Below are 20,047 nucleotides of genomic sequence, written 5' to 3'. Positions count from 1 at the left end.
TTTACTTTATATTTTATTTTGCCAAAAACAGTCATTTCAAAAATATATTAGGCTAATAAAAATAAAAACAATTATAATAGACAAAGTTGTGAGCATTGAACATTAGAAATAGTGAGAACAGAAGTATTATTCGTAGTATAATTGTTGTATCGTTATAATATATAATAAAAATTTTAATAAAAAAAATACAACCGACTTCAAAACCTAAAAACGTAGTCACTAAACTAAAAAGCGAAAAATAACATCATAATATGTTCTACCTGCTGATCAGTATGAAGGCGGTGCTTAGCCGGTGATGTTTTAATTCAAGCCATGTGAGAATATCTTATAGATTTAGATTTTGCAGACAGTGTTGTTTCATGCGGTCCTGTCAGAAATGGCTTTAATTAAGACAACAAGTAACTGTAAACTGTTAAGGAGTTCCCTTAATTGTCATTGGTCTTCATCACCAAACCCTTAAATGACAGTCACAACCTATCTATATGGAAAGTTCTCATTAATACAAATTAATCAAGCCCAAACACAAGGTAACTGCTGTAAATCGCCGAGGAGTTCCCTCGTCTGTTTTATGGCTCCATCATCAGATCGATTTTAAACCTTCATGAAATTGTAGTGCCTAAGTACTAAATGGAAAAGTTTACGAACACACTAGACACCCATATAATTTTCAAAAGTTCCCCTCAATTTCTCCAGGATTCCATCATCAGATCTTGACATGATGGCAATGGGACCAAATGGGGACTATACCGTTTCAAACAAAAAAAGAATTTTTGAAATCGGTCCAGGCGTCTTTGAGTAATCGGTGTACATACATAAAAAAAAAAAAAAATACCGACCGAATTGAGAACCTCCTCCTTTTTGAAGTCGGTTAAAAATGACAACAGTTATGATGAAACAGGGCAACTTAACATCAGTTGACCAATGTAACAATGAGAAACTTGTTACATGAGCAGGTTATATGCATTTCTATGTGTGTGTTGCATAACTATAACAGTGTTTATCACTAAAACACATTAGCACAAATCATAAAACACGTAATGTACTAATTTATGAAACCACACCCCGTATGTATTGTATTGGAGAACACTTTACATAATGTCATCGGATTGCAATTTCGCATAATTTATGATAATGGTTTAACGATACAAGACTACATCAGTTCAATGGGCAATTATTTACATTGTAAGTCGTATCAGCCTACTATGTACCCACCCATCAATATATTACATTATAACAATGTACAACGTCAAACTTCCGGTACATCAGGCTTATAACTGTAGCTTGGCAACTTCGTTCGTAACACTCCCTATGTTGCGCGTGTGGCAGGGGCGTGTAGTGATGAATGAAAAACCCACGACTGATGCACGTCACTTCCCCGCACGCACGATTTCACACCCGCGCAGTCTTTCCGCCCGTCGCCCGCATATCATGGGAGTGTTATCATCGAACTTGATCTCGAACATACACTATCTTTGATTTATGCTTGTTGACACAATTATACGAAATTGATATTCTATGTAAAAATATCATCCGATGCTTACTAGTGGATATCACACAGTAGGTAAATAAAATTTTGTCAGTTGCTTTGATGTTCGTTTTACTAGGATGTTAATAACGACCAAAATAGTGAATAGGCCAGCTGGTCATCATCTTTTTTTTTTTTTTTTAACGTCTGATGGTGAAAGTTGCAGGCTCCAATCACTTTAGACCACAATGTACCAGCCTCGTGGGTCTGAATTCCAAATCCCCTTTTGTGTAAGAAGAGAGGCTCTGTCAGGATTGTCCAATCCAAACATAGCCATTTTGCCTAAGTTATTTTAATGGAAATTTCCAGGCTATTTCATTAAAATGGGATGATATTTAATCTTTTACACTAATATTTTCCATACATTATTCGGAAAACCTAATGCTTATTCTATGTTAATTTTAAAATTAAAAGAAAATAATAGATAAATAATTATTGTTTTCTTTTATTTATAGATAGATTTGGTATCGATGATTTATCTGTCAAACGGCAGCATTTCAAATAATCAGCAGAAGAAGTTTTCTTAAAAAATCGGTATTCCATATGCTTCTTTCATCTCCTATTTAAAGAACTTTATACAGAGACGTATACCTTTAGATCTAAGTTCTTCTTCTTTTAGTGCTTTTACACCTAGTTTTTTTTTTCTTTTTTATTCTTTACAAGTTAGCCCTTGACTGCAATCTCACCTGATGTTATGTGATGATGCAATCTAAGATGGAAGCGTGCTAACTTGTTAGGAGTAAGATAAAATCCACACCCTTTTCGGTTTCTACACGACACCGTACCGGAACGTTAAATCGCTTGGCGATACGTCTTGGTTGGTAGGGTGGTAACTAGCCACGGCCGAAGCCTTCCAACAGCCAGACAGCCCATCGGTCCAGCCTGAGATCGAACTCAGGACTTCCGTGTTGTAAAAATACACCGCGCAACGGGAGCCGTCAAAAATGATGCATAGCCGAATCAATTTTTTTCCATACAGCTCCATTCCGAGCTGTATTCTATGACACATTCAAGGACAAATCTGCAGCATTCAACTCCGCTGTAATGCCAACCAACCAAACCAAAACCAACTATCCTTTGGCCTGCCAAGTCAAAAGGCCTGGCATTGAATCCTCTAGGATACCATGTAATAGAAACTAGGTAGGTAGGTAACAATTTTTGGCGGCCTCCGTTGCGCAGTGGTATGTGCGGTCGATTTACAAGACGGAGGTCCTGGGTTCGATCCCCGGCTGGGCCGATTGAAGTTTTCTTAATTGGTCTCGGTCTGGCTGGTTGGAGGCTTCGGCTGTGGTTAGTTACCACCCTACCGGCAAAGACGGACCGCCAAGCGATTTAGCGTTCCGGTACGATGTCGTGTAGAAGCCGAAAGGGGTGTGGATTTTCATCCTCCTCCTAACAAGTTAGCCCGCTTCCATCTTAGATTGCATCATCACTTACCATCGGGTGAGATTGTAATCAAGGGCTAACTTGTAAAGAATTAAAAAAAAAAAAGGTAGCCTAACTTTTATTTAAATTATTCTGCAGTAAGTTCTCCACATCACAGAAAATAAGTGATAATATAAATTACTCTGTGGTCGTGATCGTTTCGGACGTTACGAGGCAAACTTGCACCATTACCGTTGTCGCCAGCCACTAAGTAGCTCCACATAAGCTTATTTGATGAGGCGTTTGAATCTAACGACTGGAGGTTCAGTGTAACGATCGGGGAATAGGTTACACGACCTCTATTATTAGATTTACTACCGTAGGCACATCGGTGGAGCATACAAAACACGGTGCGATTCAGTTCACCAAAGTGACGTCACAGCTATAAAACGCTAAGCGATAGCACAGTAAAGATATTACAAGCAGTATAATAACTCGGCCGTATTTTTGAAATAAATACCTACAGCCGCGCGGTACGTAAACATGTCATAGGGCTGCCCGCATGCAGCAATTTAATTACATTTGCTAACTTTGTGTTTCCACTTAGTTTTGTGATTGTAAATAAACTTTATTATATAAACAAATAAAATACTTTGTAAATTGTAGTAAAATGGGAAGTGATAAATAAAAATGCGTGTTTTTTGATTGGTTGATTTAATTAAGGCTGATACTACGTCAATGATCTTGAAGGATTGGTCGTATTCTTAAACATATTTATTTCGGTGATGCCATCTAGGTATTACCTCCACACTACGTGAACAAATAAAAAAAAAGATAAATACCTTCATGAAATTGTAGTGATTTAAAATAGATAATGAAACAATGAACAAACGCACTAATTGTCCCTACGATACGATAGTTCCCCTAGATTTCTCTAGGATGCCATTATCAGATCCTGACATGAAAAAAATGGGACTAACCTGAAAGAATATTCATCCAAACAAAAAAGAAACGGTTTACAAATGACGGAAATATCGCTGTAAATACGATACGATTCTTTTTGGAAGTCGGTTAAAATTCTTGTCACCAATGCCAAGCTGAACAAAAGTTTTATGAGCTTGCACATTAAAGTGCATAAAATCCGCCATTTTGATTTTTTAAGAACTAAGTTACCCAGTGACACTCGGCCTATCTAGACGAGTCTAATGACATATCATTTATCAGTATGTGTGCTTGGCAAATTTGTTCGTAACACTCCCGAAGGTCGGCGCGGTCCGGGAGGGGGGTAACGATGCCCAGCGCGTACGACTTCACACCCGCGCAGTCCTTTCCTCCCGTCGCCCGCATACAACAACAAGTCATAACATTCAAACACATACTCCTCCTTTGGGCTTCGCCGCAGTCGGGTAACAAAACACAAATGATCCGAGCACAGTCACACAATACATTGTACAAGCAGTCGAGGTTTTAATACAAGCTTATCGTACCTACTGTATCGTGATTCATGAACCGCGTATAGCTACATATTTCAATCGTGTCAATCACTTTCCTTTACTCTATTCACTTTATTTACTAATCCAGATACCTACCTTTATTCTGGAGATAAAAGGAAATACCTTATCCATTAAAAAATACAAGATTATGTACCTACCTACTAATAAGTAAATTTATTTTAAAGTTAACCTTTCAGAGTTTCCAGGTAACTTAAAAAAAGTTATCTCTGGATGGGATAATTTTGAATTCATGCATCCAAAAACGGCACAGTATTTCCTACTGGTCATAATTAAAAAAATCTAATACTATTAATACACTTTACTCTGTTAATACACCGTGCGTTCGTTCGTCACCGCGGCACAGTCGCGACTGTCTTCACCCTACGATCACCCCATGTTCAAGGAGCGTAGGTATAGCTCGCGTTTCGACCTCTAGTATGAAGTCCAACTACTGGTTGTAATATCTTTTCTGTGGCGATAGATAGAAAGCAAAATAATGATGGAAAAAACAATCTATACTAATATTATAAAGCTGAGGAATTTGTTTGTTTGAACGCGCTATTCTCAGGAACTACTGGTTCGATGTGAAAAATTATTTTACTGTTAGATAGGCCATTTATCGAGGAAGGCTATAAGCTATTATTACCGTACTTCTACGAGAACGGGAACCACGCGGGTGAAACGTGGCGTCAGCTAGTTAAAATTAAAAAAAAATATTTATGAGAATGTTGTAAATGAGTAAAATAATATATTTTGTAAGACAAACTTATAGCGTCAATCTTTTACCCGAGTTATCAAACAAAGTTCAGGAAAATCATTGAAAACTACTATAAATAAAGTACTATAATATTTTCATGTAACAAATCTTAATTCAAAAGGTTTCAGTGCCCTGAATTTTATTACTGTCAACAATATTCAATAACAAAAAGTATTTTGTGCAATCGAATACTGTTGAGTAAACTTCTGTAAAGTTTTCGTGTTGTAGTAGGTAAAATGAGCGCTATTTCCAAAATTCCTGTTATTATAAAATTGTAGGTAGGGTCGTCGTCATCAACCCATATTCGGCTCACTGCTGAGCTCGAGTCTCCTCTCAGAATGAGAGGGGTAAGGCCAATAGTCCACCACGCTGGCTCAATGCGGATTGGCAGACTTCACATACGCAGAGAATTAAGATAGTTCTCTGGTATGCAAGTTTCCTCACGATGTTTTCCTTCACCAATTGTGACACGTTATATATAATTTCTTAAAATGCACACAACTGAAAGTTGGAGGTGCATGCCCCGGACCGGATTCGAACCCACACCCTCAGGAATCGGAGGCAGAGGTCATATCCACTGGGCTATCATGACTCTTAGGTAGGTAGGGTATAGTATGGTAATATCAAATACTTTAATATTTAAAAACATACAAAGTATGTTGTAATATAATAACTTTTGGAAATAAGATTAAAATGTCTTCGCCTCTGCCAAATATGGTCCAATATATTTTTCTGCAAATCGAAAGCTCGTAAGGACGGCCAATGAAGCGTATACCAAGTCGTTTCATGCTGCATGCTTCCATATTTCCATGTTTATGGAGATACCGATATTGGAAAGCGAAATTTTAGGTATCTGGCTAGACGGTCACTCTAAATCTATTGATTATTATTTATTTGCAAGAAGATACTTGCATGTTTTTATCTATTATCTGTATATAATAATTTATAATATTAAAAAAATTACTTTTTTGAGTCTAAGAAATCAACAAAATAATATTGAGAACGTGTGATAAAATCTGTAAGGTCCAATCAGACACAAAAAAATACGGTCCAATAATGAAAAGTTACCTAAAGTTTGGATAGTAACAGCCAATTTAGAGCCAAAGACTAGAATAATTTATTTAGACAGTTAATGCAATTACAATTACAATGGGAAGATTAAAATTAGTTGAGCTTTTTTAAATTTGTTCAATTTTGTGGTGAAATCAAAAGTAGAGTCTATTAAAATCAATGTACTCGTACGAGTACCTATATAGTAAAGCGACATTTAGGTCGTGAAAATTACGTCGTCCTGAAATATACCTTATTTATTGAAGCCCGAATATGTCACATGTCAGTGTACGGGAGGGGTCAACAGTGAATATGCCAGAACCTACTAGCGTCAAATTCGAGCGTCAAAAATAAGGCCAGAGACAGTTGCTATCAGCTATAACCAGAACCTAATAAGAACTAACTGAATCTTATTAATTATAGATACGGTGATTATAAAAATAAACCAAATATCTGAACTTTGGAAAAATATATTTAAAAAATTGAAGCTTTAAAAAAAACAAAAAAATAGTATTTTAAAAGTTAACTACTGTACTGTCTGTATGTTCTTGCTTCTCTCCGGATAAGTTTAGGTAAAGTTTAGAGCAACATAATATTATAGATTTTCTCTTAACAAGAATGTAAGCAAAAAAGATAGGTACATACAAACATACCTAATAATATTCTATTATTTCAAGTTGCCAATGCGGGTTGAAAGGCAACTACGAGTATTAGTTGCCTAATTATTACTTTTGCCTTTGCTTATGTTAATTATATTAAAATATTTTAAAAATCATAGTTTAATGCAAAATATAGACGTGCGCTGATAACGTCATAAATCGAAGCGTTATATTTTTTTTATTAAAAGTTGAAACATATTTCTTCAAAAGTTTGACGCTGACGCTTGTGCAGTGCAAAACAATTCGCTTTGTTGAACGTTGCGGTTCGTGGCCCTCAGAACACGTCGCAGTATATAACAAGTTAATGATAATCTGGAACAGTTGGCCTTATTCGGTTTAACGTTTAATAAATAATAAAATTAACATGGCATTCACAAAGCTCGTTCTAGATGTAGAGACACATCATCATCACCATCATCATCATCATCATCATCATCATCATTTGCAGTTGATGGACGTCCACTGCTGGAAATGGGCATGGCCTTCCGAAAAAGGTGTCGAGTGGCCAGCATCCAGCGGCTCTCAGCAACCCGCTTGATGTCCTCGGTCCACCTAGTAAGGGGTCAACCAACACTGCGATTTCCTGTGCGGGGTCGCCATTCCTGCACCTTGAGACTCCAATGTCCATCGGCTGTTTGAATTATGTACCCTGCCCATTGCTTAGTGACACGCTGAGTTATGTCAGTGACTTTGATTCCTGTGCGGATCTTCTCATTTCTGATTCGATCACGCAGAGAAAGTCCAAGTATGTAGAGACACTAACTATTAAATAGTGCTAAGTGTAATTTGTTTACTAATGTAATAAATAATTGTACTTCAGATGATCTTTTTAAATATCTTAAGGTTAAAAGACTTTAAGGGTTTGTGGATATCACCTCTTTTTCTCCTGTCCATCTTATTTTTTTGGACCATTGCTCGCGCGGTTGCCGTAATTTCTTGGACGTATCTTATTATAAGGTAAAAGGAACATTCAAAATTTACAATAAGTGATCATTTGAGATTTTTATAAGTGAACATTATAGTCAGCATCTGTAATTGTGCCGGTTTCAGAATGACGGCGGTCTTACCTTGATTGATTCGACGGTTTTACGTGAAGAATAGGAAAATCTTGCCTCGTATTTGTTATTTAATTTCATTAAAGCTTAGTTAGGCTTTGTTCAGAAATTTATAACAAATCTATTATAAATCTAAGTCACTGGCAATACACAAGTATATTTCTACCAAACTAGTTCTAATGGATTTTTATTGGGTCATTTGTCACCCGTGGAAAGGTCCTATAAATTATACTATACAATCTGTCACCGCATTGAGGCATTAGGGTGACGGTTCATCAGTAGGGGATTGTATTGCTAATGCTAACATGAATGAAATTCATCCATCAAGCGTAATCAGCCGCATTACCGGGACAGGGGAGAGTCACAGGGGACATACGATTAGACAGGGGACGACACAAAACATTTAAGCGGTTTCATGTGTTTACGAGAGTTATGGTTAAATCTGTGAAATTAATGTTTATTATGAAATATTGTGGCCTTATGAAGAGTGCTTTATAAATATGTTATTAACGTCTCTTGAGGCTGATCGAGTGTGCGTTAAGAGAATATAAGTTTTTGAATTTGTGGAGTCCTTGAGAAACGTAACAATGATAGTTTATCAATTTGTGTATGTATATGGTTGCGAATTTCAAATATTTACGTATGACCAAGAAAAAACTTAATGTAAAATAATTACAAAAGTTTGAGTAGGTATCTATACCTATTACAGTAATTTCATACCAGATTTCTAAATTATATCTCAGAATACGTTCTTGTCCTAATTATGTCATTGCGCTACGAAAACATTAATCTATACTTTTAATAAATCTGTAGAGAGGTCAATTCTGTACATGAAATATATTTTCCAAATAACTATCCGGGGGTGATTAGTGATCGATACTGATGCCAAAAATGCCATCAGTAATTTTTTTGTCTGTCTGTGATGAAAAGTAACTCTTTTAATTTGTTTTGATAACCACATTTCTCATTTCACGCAAATTTCAAAATAGTTTACAGCAACGTAGTATATTGGCCAAAAGTAGCGGAAATAGTTCTAGGAAATTAACTCTACCGCGGAGGGCGTCCTATGCTATACTGATTATTACAGCTTAATACATAGTCTTTTGCTTTATTAATAGCCTATCTTGTAATTACACGAAGATATTCCCCCTGGTATGTCGGATCTGTAATTTGTAATCAAGCAATTAAATATACATTATCTATCCTGATTGACGGTTCAATTCTAATATTAAACCAACTATTAAACCTATAATATAAATAGAAATTAATGTATATAAATAAGTCCAGAGTAACACGTAAAATGTTTGTTATTAACGAACATAACTGGTTTTACATTTTACTGGTAATCTAAAAAACGGTAAAAATATCAAAATATTATTAAAGATATATATAATAATTGAAAGCCGTGATAGCCCAGTGGATATAACCTCTGCCTCTGATTTCGGAGGGTGTGGGTTCGAATCCGGTCCGGGGCATGCACCTCCAACTTTTCAGTTGTGTGCATTTTAAGAAATTAAATATCACGTGTCTCAATTGGTGAAGGAAAACATCATGAGAAAACCTGCATAACAGAGAATTATCTTAATTCTCTGCGTGTGCTAAGTCTGCCAATCCGCATTGGGTCAGCGTGGTGGACTATTGGCCAAACCCCTCTCATTCTGAGAGGAGACTCGAGCTCAGCAGTGAGTCGAATATGGGTTGATGGCGACGACGACGATATCTAAATAAATGACGACTATGCAAAATGTTTGCTTTTATCAGGTACAGAACAAAAAACCAGCTATAGTCAGACTTTCGTAATTTTATAGAAGTTCAAAGTTTGTCTAGCCAAGCAAGCCAAATATAAAGTTTGGCAGGTTAGAGAAGATCCAAGTACTTACCCTTAAAAATATTTTAGATAGCTGCTTCATTTCAAAAGTACCACAAATAAAATAAATGCGGGTAAGTTTTTATCACAAAAATACGATCGTAATTCAAAATTTATCCTGCCCTATTGGACATAAATAAATAGAAACAATCTTCTATAGTTGTATATTGTATGAAAATGTGGGCTTAATCGATACTAAGCTTTTTGAGTTTTTGAAGTGACGGCAACCCTGGATATTTTTATAATATAGGTACAAAATTTTGATAAAATACCTGAATATCAGCATAATCTATATTAATATTATAAATGCGAAAATAAGTCTGTCTGTCTGTTACCTTTCAGTCTAAAATCGTTGGCTCAACGGATCAAGATGAATTTTAGACGTAAATTTTGGTATAATGGTAATTGGGACCTTGGAGCAAAACATAGGTTAATTTTTGACCCTAATGGAAAGTCCTTCATTTTTGGAAATACAGTTCACATTCATAAATCATCAAAAAATACGAAATAAGTACAGTGTGATTCAAAAATTTTTAATATTCAACTCCTAAAGTGATGAAATAGTAGTAATATATACCAGCAAAAAGACAAAATTTGGAATCGGGAGACCATATAATTTTAAGTAACTAAGTACATAAATATGAAACTTTCCCACGGTTACTCCAAAGGTTGACACAGTAATGTTTGCAAAGTATTTGACTGGAGCACTTTGTACGTGTGCAAAACTTTATTTGCTCGGGTAAGTATAGCTGGTTAAACTGAGTATCTTTGCATTTACTAACTTTGTTCTAAGTTATACGATAATGGTGCAGTTGAAATAGAAATTTGATAAGATGTAGTAGGTACCTACTATTATTAACTAGAACTTTATATGGACCTCGTACCTAACTCTTGAATACGCTAGACGTACGAGGTCAACTGACCTCAAACGAGGCAATAGGCGGGGTATATAGTTCGAAGAGATGGACTTTGGGGTTTCAAGATGGTAAAAAGGGCCTATCAATCCACCTACCACTTACAAGTTTGTTTTATTTTATTATTTTTTACAAGCCGTTGACTACAATCTCACCTAATGATGAGTGATGATGCAATTTAAGATGGAAGCGGGCTAACTTGTTAGGAGGAGGATGAAAATCCACACCCCTTTCGGTTTCTACACGACATCGTACCGGAACGCTAAATCTTGGCGGTACGTCTTTGGCGGTAGGGTGCTAACTAGCCACGGCCGAGACCTCCCACCAGCCAGACCTGGACCAATTAAGAAAACCTCAATCGACCCAGTCGGGTATCGAACCCAGGACCTCCGTCATGTAAATCTACCGCGCACGCCACTGCGCCACTGAGGCCGTCATAGGTGGACTAATTCGAGCTTGAACCTAGGATCTTTTTATCTAAAACCACATAGGTCACTAAACCAACGTTTAATATATTAATATAACATAACATACACGCTTCTGTGCAATGTATACAACTAATTACATAACATTAACTGCTTTGATTACAAGCTAATTGATAATCCACGAGATACATATCAAACGATAATTATAATACCCCGGTTTGGTGTATAGAACATATGTTTTGGTTCGCAATTTACCTGATTAATCACATTACAAAGTTCGTGTAATCTCTAGATTTCCCTGGCATCTCGGGTACATATTATAATATTCTCAGTATGTATGTATATCTACATACTCATACCAACCGAGCGGTGATAATTTTTTCTGTAAGGTCGCATTTTTGTATTCTAAATTACCATATAAATATCCTACTAATATTATAAACGCGAAAGTTTGTATGAATGTTTGTTACTCTTTAACGCTGCAATTACTAAACCGATTTGTCTGAAATTTGGAACGTAAATAGATTTTACTTTGGATTAACATATAGGCTAGTCTTCATCCCGGAAAATTTGTGAAATTTGTGAAAAACTAAATTGATTCCCGAGAGATTTGTGAAAAACTAAATTTCACGCGGTCGAAGTCGCGGTTGTGCGCTAGTACTGCATAGAAGGTTGAAGTACTCAATATAAGTAAATAAAGTAAATAAATATACTTAAACAATACACATCACTATCTAGCCCCAAAGTAAGCATACAGAGTAGCTTGTGTTATGGGTGCTAAGATAGTTTATATTATAATATTAATATACAATTATAGACTAGATATAAATACTTATACATATAATGTATAAATACACACAGACACTGAAAAACACCCATGCTCATCACACAAATATTTTCCAGTTGTGGGAATCGAACCCACGGCCGTGGATGCAGAAAGCAGGAACACTACCCACTGCGCCACGCAGCCGTCATATATAACCTTAAATATAACCTTAGTTTTAAGTTTTTGTCTTTCATGTATGTCATGTTTCATAACAACATAACCTAATGTTTCGAAAATGCTTGTAACTAAGCCAATTTGAAAAAATAAATTTTAATTTTGAATTTTGAATTTGTTTGAATTAAGACCAGACTAGCAGACAGAGCCTTGTTCACTGTAATTGTTACTTCCAAAACATTATCAACTATTTTTTTACTTTACAAGTTAGCCCTTGACTACAATTTCACCTGATGGGAAGTGATGATGCAATATAAGATGGACGCGGACTAACTTGTTAGGAGGAGGATGAAAATCCACACCCCTTTCAGTTTCTACACGAAGTCGTACCGGAACGCTAAACCGCTTAGCGGTACGTCTTTGTCGGTAGGGTAACTAGCCACGGCTGAAGCCTCCCACCAGCTACTTTTAACTCAAAGTTATTTAATCTAGTTGTAAAAAAGAGTAAATTATTGCACGCTAGTTAGCAAATAACCTGTAAAAACGGGTAGTTAAAAATACATTTAAGATAACTAACAATATTACGTCACAATTTTTAAGCTGAAAACAACGTGAAAATGTTTATGTAGAGAGATTTTAAAATGTCGGTGACTTAAGGCTAAAAAGCCGTGCCGGGCATAAATTTGTTTTGCGCATTAGTGAAGCCGAGGACATGGGCGTACACAGTTGCACTTTGCATTTCAATGCATCGTGTTACAGAATTCATAATAACAAAATTTGTACGATCCTAACTACGACTAACGAATGTTAAACAAAGTCGATTACGATTTTTGACGTGACAACGTCTTATAATTCGATGTAGCCGGCTGCACACTCGAAATAAGATGACGTCATGTGTCGTTCCCTCGCTCTATCTGGTCTATGAAGATTATTAAACAGTATTTTAGAAAAACAAACATTTTCTTTTGAAAAATGCAACCATTCCATCAGTATTTTCTTATGACGTTGTCACGTTCAACTATCATCAGTAAACCGGCTTTAAAGACAACTTATTTTTAGTTATGAAGACAATTTTAATGCTGCTATTGAAAAAGATGGCGTTATTTTGGGGAACTTCGAGATGTACATACGTGGGCAGGCCTACTTCTTTATAGGAGACACTTTGATTAAATGTATTGGAACAATGCGGGTTGGCGAGATTAAGGTAGTAAAATTTGTCTAACTAACAGGAATGACGACTTACCGTGTTCCTCGAGACATCTGAGTATACTGTCAACTTGAATTAAAGTAAAGCTAAATATTTAATAACCCTTTTTTATTTTGAATGATTTATATTTTACAAACGGATCCCTAAATCAAAAATGTTGGTAAAAGACTTATAACTTTCAAAGATAACCCGCACTATCAAATAAACGAGTAAAAAAAAATCATTCCCACTTTTAATGTAGGGACGGTAACCTAAAAAAAATACTTTTCAACATTTTATTTCACGACTTTGTCCAAATTCTTAATGTACATACAATCACGCTGATTTCAGCTTTCTAATATTAATAGTCTCTGCGCTAAAATCGCGGACGGACGGACGGACAGACTGACATGACCAAACTATTGCATGCATGCATTTTCTACTTTCATTTCTAATTTGTTTGTTGGTAAACAGTGCACACGGAGTATGGTTTTAGTATAAAACTTAATATTTCCTTAAAATCGGCAAATATACATTTTATTTGTGCTACGGTGAGATGTGTGGAGGCGACAGCACCAGAGTACTGAATTAAATATACGACACGCCTCATGTTTTCATCAGCTGCTTCAGCTAAATATTTGACAAAGCTAAAAATGCCAACTTTAGAGTAAATTTAATTTACTCTAAAGTTGGCATTTAGTTTAATACTAATTCGTTAACAGTTTCTTAATGCTTACTAATTAAATACTTTTGTCCAGTCCAGTAGTACTTAGTACTTAATGTCTATTAGTAATACATCTCTATTAGTAGCACAGTAGTACTTAATGTTTATATTTAAACAAACTCAAAATCAATCTTTTTTTATTGGATTAAAAATCTGTAAATATTCATTGACATTATTTCGATGGATCCATAAATTAGAGTTAAAATACAAATTGGCAACTTTTATGATACGTATTTCACATATGCAACTGTCCAGCCATTTTATATAATGGGGATGATGACTAGGTTTGAATATATTGATTTTTATGATGCATTCGGGTAAATAAGGTCAATGTTTTATAATTAAAATTAAATTATTAAAATTTATATATAAATAGCAAAGATTGTCTGGATATTTGCAAAATAAATGAGATTTTAAAATTTCAAAATCTATTAAAAATCATTTATCGTAGTTACATGAAAATTCATACAGTTTTAGCTTCCTTACATTAAATGTGACAATTATTTAAAATGTGGACTATAAACATAAACGCACAAATAACAAAGATATTAGTAATTTTGTTTCAACGCACATACAAATCTAACGATCATTTCATCACCTACGACGTTATTAGTTCGTGCCATTTTGTATGGAGCGTTTTTCAGGGATCCGCGGCAGCGTCGCAAATCTGACCCTTTAAATCCCTGTAGCTCCGAAAGTAATGATCGCAAATACCCTGTTCATTTTACAAAATTGCTTTACTATTAGCATACTCTTAATTTATATACAATTTAAAAAACTGTCATCATCCCTATTGTCCTTCCGCATATTCTACGACAGTTAAGAACCGAATTATTTGTTAAGTATTTCAGAGGAAGAAAAAGACATTGTCTTTTATTTCATTGACGTCATTCTCCGGTGGAAGGTATGGAGCCGACAGCTGCGGGTAGCTCGTGAATATATCAAGTGACATCTTCACGTTTTATCAACCCTGCAATGCGGCCGAACGATGAATTTGCTGAGAAAGGATGAAATACTATAGTAGTTAGTGTTCTAGATGAATTTCCGTCGCATTTTTAAATGACGTGAAAGTAATTGATGTCAGAGTATTCTGAGGGCCTAGTGGCAGTTTGATACTGTTACTATCGCGTTAACGTAAACGCGAATTTTTAAGGAATTGAAACAGCGCCATCTAGTGGCACTACTGCACAACTTTTTCAATTCAATATAAATTCGCGTTTACGTTAACGCGATAGTAAAACAATGAAAATATTGAAAACTCCCTCTAGGCACACTGCACGATTAGGAAAATAATATTCTTTGGATGCATTGCAAAACGTTTTCGTTTCTCATGCCGCACTTTCGCAACAACAAGAATCAATCCAGCTTTCACAATCTTTGCACCTTGCGCTTTTCCTTGCAATATGGCTTTAACTATCTTGAACTGAAGACAAGTCTTATCTTTCCTAAAAATGCCTATATATTCTTGTAGCTTCTAGGAAAGCGTTTTCCATCAAATACTGCATTCCGTACTACTATGTTTAACGTTGTACTGTCGATTAAAAGTAATAAAAAAAATTGTTTTCATTTAATAAGTATATTACAGTCATAGCCAATAGAAAGCACTATATCACAGTTCCATCATTTGTAATTTTCTTTTGCAATAGGTTTATTTTTAACGATATCTCAAATTCTCAAATCAGGAAGTATTTTGGTCTGCAATTATATGGTGTAAATCATCATCATCATATAAATATTTATTATAATTATCCAATGATATTAAATACATTATCATTGGGATAAATTATATATAATTAAACTCGGGATAAGAATTCACAAAATGTAAGAGAATTTTTAAATCCGGTGCTTCTTATCTTTTGAACAATAATGAAATGTCGTGAAACTTAGAGGTAGTAGATAAGGAGTTTGTCTAAACTTAACAATATTGTTTAATAATATTTGATGTTAAAATAAAATAACAAAATACAAATTTCACGCCGACAAAGTCGCTAACGTATACTAGTTCATAATATGTTTAGGGGTAACGAGGGACGATGGAGTGTCAGCCAATCTAAAGATTGCCACTGTAAATCAATGGGATTGGACGCCTTCACTGGCCGATATATCACTTGTATCCAAACTTTCGATACCCTAGCATATTGTATAGCAGTATGACGCAAGTAAGCTCCTCTCTTATAAATGGACTAGCTGACGCCGCGCGGTTTTACCCGCTTGATTTCCGTTCCCGTAGAAATACGGGCATAATATATAACCTATAGCCTTCCTCGATAAATGGGCTATCTAACACTAAAAGAGTTTTTCAAATCCTGAGATTCCTAGTGCCTGAGATTAGCGCGTTCAATCACAAAAACAAACTCTTCAGCTTTATAATATTAGTATAGATCTAAGGAAAAGAGGAAATATTTTAGTAAACTTTGTTTTAGGTGGGTAAGGTGTCATTGAAAATAGCTTTGACAGGTTCTGTCTTTATTAAATATATACCATTTATTTATTATTTAAGAATAGATTTACAATTTTCAATATTGTCACAGCGATAAAAACAACACAAATCTCTTCCTCATTCTCAGCTTAAATTTTCTTTGTTCTACCCATTTTTGTTGTTTTTTTTCTTTTTGCAAGTGCCCGAAGATCTTCTTATATTTTTAAATCCCATCTTCTCACCGCCTTTTTAGTATGAACAAGACAAGGCATTACGGTTAAAAGCTTATATAAAATTTTCATGAAATTCCACCGGTTCAAGGAAACAGGATATCTTGAGCTTATGCTAAGTTCCTCTGTCCCAATTTTTTTAATAAAAGCATACGAAAAGTTTTATACAAAGACTGTGTGGATACGGTTCCTTACACTTATGTGTGCTCATGTTTGCCCTACTTTGTCCTGAATTTTAAGTGAAAGCGGCATGTTCTGAATAATTGAATTTATACTAAAAAAAATAACAACATGGTATGAGGTCTTTGATGTTTCTTTCATGGGTTTCATAATTAAATTATAAGATAACCTAAATTATTCGGCTCACTGCTGAGCTCGAGTCTCCTCTCATAATGAGAGGGATTAGGCCAATAGTCCACCATGCTGGCCCAATGCGGATTGGCAGACTTCACACATGCAGAGAATTAAGAAAATTTCTTCACCGTTCACCTTTCAACGTTTGAGACACGTGATATTTAATTTCTTAAAATGCACACAACTGAAAAAGAGGTTCATGCCCCGGACAGGATTCGGACCCACACCCTCCAGAATCGGAGGCAGACGTCATATCCACTGGGCTATCACGCCCTGATGATTAATATACATAAACAATATTTGCCTAAATCTAACAAATTAAACTAAGTTATTAAAATATTATCTGGTTGTAAATAATATATAGAGCAAATTAAATCAGCGAACATTTTTTTAATTCTTTATTCTCTACAAATTAACCCTTGATTACAATCTCACCTGGTATGTGATAATACAATCTAAGATAGAAGCGGGCTAACTTGTTATGAGGTGGATAAAAATCACACCCCTTTTGATTTCTACACGACATCGTATTGAAACGCTAAATCGCTTGGCGGTACGTCTTTTACTACTACGCCACGGAAGCCGTCAAAGAAAAAAAACGTAAAAACGTTACTGACAAGTAAAAAACAATGTAGTTATTTTGAGTTTTAACAACACTGAAAGCAGTTAATTTTAATGTTTAGTTATCATCAGCCTATTTTGACAGCCGACTTCAGTGACAGGTCATCCTCTAGAAAAGAGGATATGGAGCTTAGACCCACCACGTTGTTCCAATGCGGGTTGGCAGGTTTAGGGTGATCATGTGAAATCCTGTAACGACCACTATTATAATTATGTTAATAATTACGACCGAGGTCAAAAGTTTAACAAGCTCTACGAAGCACGGGGCTGTAAATTCTGGCTGATTTTTTTTTCTACGATTTTTTTAGAGGAATAACAAAAACCCTAAAGTTCAAAGATTGATCAGGAAAAAATCAAGGATCATCATGATGAGCCAGACATGCTAAATCTATACTAATATTATAAAGCTAAAGAGTTTGTTTGTTTGAACGCGCTAATCTACCTACAATTCCGATTTGTAAAATTCTTGTAGTATTAGATAGCCTATTTATCGAGGAAAGCTATATATTATCCCCGTACGGGAATGGGAACCACGCGGATGAAACTGCGGGGCGTCAGCTAATAATATAGCAGTTGTTATTTTATTATAAACAAGAATACAATATTACATCAATTCTTATTACGTTAAAATATTTCAGTTTGAAATAAAAATTAGCTTACCAAGTAAACGATACCGTAAAACCTTCTCCTTTTACAATGGCATCTCAATATCAAGTGATAATCAAATTCACGGCTCAACCGATAGCTTTGAATATCAGGTGGGATGGTGGCTCCGTTAAAATCGCACGCTCCGAATATATTTCGTGACGGAAGACTATCTATGTGCATTATGCTGATATACGTTCCCTAGAACTGGTTAGTGATGGCTTAGTTATATTTTTGATAGCTGACGCCGCACCGTTTCACTCGCGTGGTTCCCGTTCCCGTAGAAATATGGGGATAGCCTATAGCCATCCTCGATAAATGGGCTATCTAACACTGAAATATTTTTTCAAATTGGACCAGTAGATCTTGAGATTAGCGCGTTCAATCAAACAAACAAACAAACTCTTCAGCTTTATAATATTAGTATAGAACCTTGTCGAGTATAGGTAAATACATATACATGTTATGTTTACGTACCTAATCTAGAAAATGGATTGGAAGATGAGAATTCAATTATCGTATTTAGATAAGGTATTTACTTTGATTATATAATCAAAGGGTATTTATTTCTTTAATACAAAATAATATGGTTTTGAAAAATTTTAAGCCAATTTAGCGCCAAGTAAGTACTAATAAAGATGCGCTTAGACAATAATATGATATGATAGATATGGCACGCATTTTTTCAAGCTATTTGTTTAACAGGGGAGGTAAGGGAAATAGTAGTCATTAAATACGTTATCATTGGCTGGTGGGAGGCTTCGGCCGTGGCTAGTTACCACCCTACCGGCAAAGACGTACCGCCAAGCGATTTAGCGTTCCGGTACGATGCCGTGTAGAAACCGAAAGGGGTGTGGATTTTCATCCTCCTCCTAACAAGTTAGCCCGCTTTCATCTTAGACTGCATCATCACTTACCATCAGGTGAGATTGTAGTCAAGGGCTAACTTGTAAAGAATAAAAAAAAAAATACTATTCTTAAAAAAATGCACATTATGAAACAGTTGCACGGTTGTTAAGATGTCAATAAAAACATAGTGTTTCGTGTGTTATAATTTTGTGACAGGGGCCTACAAACTCAGAGAGTGGATGAAATCGTGGGCGTTCGCTAGTTTTATTTATATGTATTGATGATAAGTATACCAACAGATATACCGCTTCCAATGTCTAATACATCTATGTCGTAAGCATTTCATATCGTTGTAGGCACGCGTTGGCATTTCCTGAACCCCCCTCCCCTTGCCCTCCTACGTGACGCGCTCTCACTGAAATATTTTTACTATTCATCGCCTTAAGAAGCATTAAAATGCTTGCTATGAGCGGCCATTTTTTTCAAACGTTTTCCACGAACGTTTTTCCTCATACATCTCATGTGCAAGGTTAGCACTACAATATTTTTTATCGTCTTTCATAACATTATCATATACCCTCAATTACAGATCTGGTCTGAATTCATATCACTTGTGTCTAAATTCTTCAAACCAACCTTAAAAAAATAACTAAAAAGGTCTTAGAGCTCTCAGACAAGTAGATACACCGAAACTCATGGAGGAGATAAAAGATAAGATAGAATCTTGGAGATGAACTTTTTAATAAACAGTGCAAAATTAAGCTTTTGAAGCACAGAAAAAAACATATACTTAGGTAAACATGGAGTGCTATGAACATATAGCAAATAGCTATGACTTTATTGAACATCGAATTGAAACAGAAACGTACTTCGGTAATTACAAAAAAGTTATACAGAAGCAAAAACATTCATCGGGAGTAGCGAAAAATTGAGCACTTTGGCACATTTGGGGCGTAAAGAGAATTTCCC

The sequence above is a fragment of the Bicyclus anynana genome, chromosome 9 (assembly GCF_947172395.1).
Source record: "Bicyclus anynana chromosome 9, ilBicAnyn1.1, whole genome shotgun sequence".
NCBI lineage: Eukaryota > Metazoa > Arthropoda > Insecta > Lepidoptera > Nymphalidae > Bicyclus > Bicyclus anynana.
Note: the sequence above shows the minus strand (reverse complement) of the source record.